Here is a 6,000-nt window from a genome sequence, read left to right on the forward strand (position 1 = left end):
CTTGTTTCTGTTTATATTTCACCCTTTGTAAATAAATGCTCACCTGCATCTAGCCGTTTCCTGCATGTACAGTAGGGTTCTCTTTTTTACAAACACCACACGACTGCTGCCCCAACCGTGCCTTCATTTCAGGAAACATATGGTTTGTTTTAGTTATGATGTGTGTAAACCATAAGCACAATGGCTGAAAACACATTACCTCCCTGGTCAGTTAAAAACTGAGACAGAATGTATGGTCTTCACATTTGAATAAGGCTCCTATGAAGCCTTGATTATTTTAAGATATTAAAATGTAACTTATTGCGTTGGCTAGTTAGATTGTATAGATTTTCTTCTGAATCAACCAACTTGCTGCTGAAAAAGCCTTTTCCTGTGTAATGAAATGTAACCACAGCTTCCTGAACTAAGGAACTGTTATGTGATTAGTTAGTTTGTGACTTGAGTTTCAAAGATTTAAGTCTGATAATGGCCATACATAATACAGGTTATCATTTTGGGGTTTTTACTCTCCTGTTGCTCAGTGCACATTTCTTTTCCTGTTCACCTGATTTCTGTAGTGATCACAGATTTGATATTTAAAATTTTTGGATAAATTAAATGCTTTGAATGAAAGAAATGTGTAGCATCGATTTTTTTTTTCGAGCACCGGACATCAGATCTTGCTTGAGATCTGATGTCCGGCACTCCCGCACACGGCCCTGTCATTACCCCAAACCGACATTACCTGCTGATCTGTCCGCCACTGACTGATGTCCCCCTGGTCCCAGCTCCTATATTTGTTCCACTTTTAACAGTAATACACAAAACTCTGGACTCGGACCTCTCTCTCCCACAGTGAACAAAATATCCGTCATAATCACAAACAGAGAGCATCAGAATTATCATAAATCCACTAACTCCAAAAACATTAATAACCTCCGGCCTCTTCAAAAATGTCAACATCCATTGACCTCTACTGTCAAAAATCCACCAGTCTTGATCAGTATGGCACTTTTAAATGTCCGCTCTCTGTTGAACAAGTCTTTTATTATTAATGATTTAATTTTAGATAATAAACTTGACTGTTTATTTTTAACTGAAACATGGCTGGGTTCGGATGCACCAGTTGTTCTCACTGAGGCCTCTGCACCAAATTTTAATTTCTCTTTTTCTATTAGAAGTGGTAAGAGAGGTGGTGGGACTGCATCTTTAACCAACAACACACTCACCACCAAACAAATTTTATTTGACAATTTCACCACTTTCGAATTCCATGCTATTGTTTTTAGCAGCCCTCCAGTTTTATCTGTCACAATTTATAGACCACCTAAAGACAGTGCTGCTTTTATCAAGGAATTTTCAGAATTTTTAACAAACATACTGTTCTGTTTTCAATATGTTCATATGCTAATGACACAAATAAGTGTAAAGTGTATTTCTATTGTTATATATTGAAAAATGTTGAATCTTTTATTTTGACATCTGGATAGACAGGGAGGCTTTTATTTTGCATTGTGCATAGACAGGAAGCAGAAAATGCAGAGAACAGTGGGAAAAGCATGGCTACAACTTTGTAATCATTCATGTGGAATCCAAAGCAATCCTTCAAAGGAGTCCTTCAGAAAGCAATAGTCGTAAGTTTTGTCAGTTCTTTGTATATTAAGCAATTAATAATAGGGTGTTTTGAGAAATTATTTTGTACCTTCTTTGAAGTGCAGTTATAGGGTGTAGCTTCTGAGCTAATGATACAAGTGTACGCTCACCCACTACCTGCTTGTTTTTCTTTGTAGTAATATCAGTTTGCTTATCTACAGTATACTTATTTCATGGTCTCCTGTGTAAGTGCCTGAATATATTTACCTGCTGATTATATGTCAATCGATTAAGAGTTTTGTATTATGTGTTTTTCTAGTTTCACTCCAGTTCAATGATGTCAGTGCAAGATGATTGCTATGTTTGGAGTCATTAAAGGAGCAAGTACGCCAGAGCTATCGCTGAAGCTGCACGCACCAGGGCCACATTTACACAGAGGGAGCTCGAAATAAAAAAACATAAGGCCAAGTTGGATTTAGAAAAGGCTACTCTTGAGGCAGATCTAGAAGCATTGGAACTTGAAAAAGCAGCTGCCGTTGCTGTTGCTGAGGCTGAGGTTTTAGAAGCAGTAGCAGCCATAGACTGTGATGATATACACAGCAACAGGAGTGGCATTTCACCTTTGTCCATAAAACAGCAAACCGAGGCATACCTCGAAGATCAAGCTCGAATCAGTTTTAAACCTGCCATAGATTCTCAAGCCACACTGAGTCCCATCTATGTTAAGAAAGCATCGTTGTCAACCAAACAAGAACTCCCAGAATCCAACGTAGAATATAACACTTTATCTACAAACCCTGGTTACTCACAGCTAAGTGAGCATCAGCCAACTACAGGACAGCAGCCATTCTCGCCTCAACCCACTCCATTGAGCCCTCGCTATTTTTGTAAGGCATCTGTAGAACGCAGTCCACACATCAGGCATTCAGATACTTCTCAAAGGAACAGCATACAGCAAAACTCTCAGACTCCATCTACAGGCATGTTAGACTTTGCAAAGTATCTGGCACGCAGGGAATTAGTAACCACAGGTCTCACTAAATTTGATGATCATCCAGAAGGCTACAGAGCTTGGTGGTCATCCTTCCTCAGCACCATTCAGGATTTGGAGCTGACAGCCAGTGAAGAGTTAGATCTACTAGTAAAATGGCTCGGCAAGGAATCATCAGAACATGTAAAAAGGATCCGTGCTGCTCATATCACTAACCCTGAAGCTGCGCTTAATTTGTCATGGTTGAGACTTCAAGAATGTTATGCAACCCCAGAAGTGATAGAGTGTGCACTCTTTAAGTGACTGGACTGCTTCCCTCACCTCACATTGAGAGAAAACATAAAACTAAGGGAATTGAGTGACCTACTGATGGAGCTTTTGGCAGCCAAGGAAGATGGTTATCTACCAGGTCTTAGTTATAGGGCTGCTCAATTAATCGAATTTTAATCTCGATTACGATCTGGGCTTTCAACGATCATTAAAAATGACTGAGCCGATTATTAGCACCTCCCTCAAGCTTTACTCTCGCGCTGCTCCGTGTGGAAAATCGAGCGCACCTCTCTGCATTTCGAACACGTGTCACGACAATTAAGAGGACCCGAGGGAAGCTCGGAAAGCTAAGCAGAAGTTATTTGGAGAGGAGAGTGACTGCCGTTGGTTGAAAAGAGAGGTTAAAAAAAAAAACTTCAGTGGTGTGGAAACATTATGGGTTCGCGGAGTCAGACGTGGATCAAGTAGACACAGTGTGTAAACTTTGCTAGTGTCGTAGCTGCACCACAGAGCAACACTGCAAAGTTCACTAAACATAGATGTTTACATTTTTCATTTATTTCTTATATTGCAAACATTTGCACTGTTATCAGTATTTGCACACTATTTTATATTATTTTTTAAAGTCATTATTCAATACATTGTTATTGTTAACCCTTTAAAGCCGGTCAGAGCAGCACGCTCCGTTTTGTGTAACTATTTTTAAATCCCTGTAGAACCTGAACCATGTAAGCTAGCGCAATAATTTTTTTGCATATGAAACTAAATCTTATGCCATCAGCTTGTCCTCGGTCACGGTTTCCTTCCACATAAAGCTTTGCAAAAATTGCATAAAAAGCGCTTGCAGGAACAAAAACATAATATTCCAGAAACACGCTTTGCCGATCCGATCAGCTGTTCGTAACACTTCCCACATTGAAACAGACGTCAGCGCGAACTATCGCATGTCCGCCATTTCCTGTCCGAAACCGGAAGTGACGCCATATTCGCGGAAAATGTAGTTTTTTACTTGTAGGCCTTAAAAGCCTATACTTGTCACGATCTGGTACAGGGATTCAAACGCAGAGCGGTAAGGTATCTCCAAGGTGTAGTTTATTTACAGTGCCAGTGCAATATATGTACAGTGAAGGGATCCAAAACTCCGGGGGGAATCACAGGGTAACTCGCTCACGTCTTCTTCGCTCACACTCACACACGTTCCCGCAGCAGGGAGGTCGCAGGTCCCGGGGGGGGGAGATCTGAGGCAGACGAGAAGGCAGGTCACCAACTAATCACAAATCACGAATATGAAGCACAAGAGCTGTGAGAACACTAACGTTAGGGGTACAATCATCCAGCGACGAGAGGATCTGTGTTCCAGCCTCAAATAGTGCTCCCGGTGATGATGGGTGAGTGTTGTCAGGTGTGTGTGTGGGCCAAGGGCAGGAGCCCACAGTGAGCTCCGCCCAGGCAGAGAGGGAGAGAACAGAAACAGCAATTGTAGCCTTGTGGGGCCGACCGGGCAGGCACGGAGACAGAAATACTGGTGTTTTTATAAGTCATGTTTGACTTTTCTGAATAGTTTCTGGGATGCTTAGAACTCGAATTGCACTGCTGGAAATAGTTTATTTTGATGCACCTGCTGTTTTCTTTGCAAATTTGCATCATAGGATTGTTTTTTTGTTTTTCCTGCAGTATATAAAAATTGCTGTATCTCCAAAATAAAACTATGAAGACACTCAAAATAAATTTCCTGTTGTTGTAAACTATTTTTTGCAACTTTTTTGTATTTAAAGTTTTGAGGGATAAACCTCTTAAATTTCTCCAAGTAGAAATATATGTAAAAACAAAAACGATTTTCAATTTTTTTGTAGTTTATTGCACTTTTTTGCAATTAATGTAGTTACTATGGACTTAATGCATACATATTATTAAAATATGGGCTATAACAGTTGTATAGCAACTTGAAATGCTCCCACAAATGGCACTACAACATGTAAAAAAATAATATAAGCTCTGGCGGACTTGGTTCTATAGTAGGTCTTAAAGGGTTAAATAAATATCGTCAAATAATCGAAATCTCAATTTCAGTGAAAATAATCGTGATTACCATTTTTGCCATAATTGAGCAGCCCTACTTAATTACTTGGATACTCCAAGAGGCATTAACCCCATTGTCGAAAAGCTGCCAGTGAACCTGCAAGAGAAATGGCTCTCCGCTGGTTCAAGGTATAAAGAACAGCATAGGGTATGCTTCCCCCCATTTGCCTTTTTTGTGGATTTTGTCAACAGTGAAGTCAAGGCTAGAAACGATCCCAGTTTTGTTTTGACAAACAGCAGCCGTTATTATAATTGAAATGAAAAACCCATGGCAAATCATGATGGTGGGAGAACTGCCATAGCCGTTCGAAAGACAAATGTGTCCACAGTAGCTAATCCAAGCTCCAGACATAGAGAAGAAACAGATGGGAGAGGCGCAAATGATCTTGCTAAGTACTGTCCACTTCACAACAAACCCCACCCTCTGGAAAAATGTAGGGTCTTTAAAGCGAAACCACTTATGGAACGGAAGAAATTATTAAAGGACCACAGACGGTGCTTTAGGTGCTGCTCAGTTACTCATGTTGCAAGGGAATGTCACATGAACCTACAGTGCAATGAATGTCAGAGTGATAAGCACTGCACTGCTCTTCATCCGGAGACTACTCTCCCAGAAGTGTCGCCTCCTGCATCCGTGTCAGATACAGACCAGCGAAACAACTCCACAACAGAGGTAACCTCAAAGTGCACTGAAGTCTGTGGAGTTGGTCTCCTTGAACGATCTTGTGCTAAGATCTGCCTGGTGCGAGTTTTTCCAAAGGGACAACGAGAACGCTCAGTCAAATCTGAGTTTTTCCAACTCTTTGGGATCAGTAGCAACCTTTCCCCGTGCTTGCTGAAGACATGCGCTGGTACTACTGAGATGACAGGGAGAAAGGCAGTCGGTTTCCAGAATGAGGCTTTAGACGGTGAAGTGTGCTTAGACTTACCTCCACTCATTGAATGTAATGACATCATGACCAACAGGTCTGAAATCCCCTCAACAGAGGTAGCACGTTCCCATGCCCACTTGATGCCCATAGCGCCTTACATTCCTGAGATAGATCCCGAAGCACAGATTTTGATCTTACTGGGAAGAGATCTCATAC

Source organism: Haplochromis burtoni, unplaced genomic scaffold (genome assembly GCF_018398535.1).
Source record: "Haplochromis burtoni strain Fernald_Lab_line unplaced genomic scaffold, NCSU_Asbu1 Contig_3, whole genome shotgun sequence".
Lineage (NCBI taxonomy): Eukaryota > Metazoa > Chordata > Actinopteri > Cichliformes > Cichlidae > Haplochromis > Haplochromis burtoni.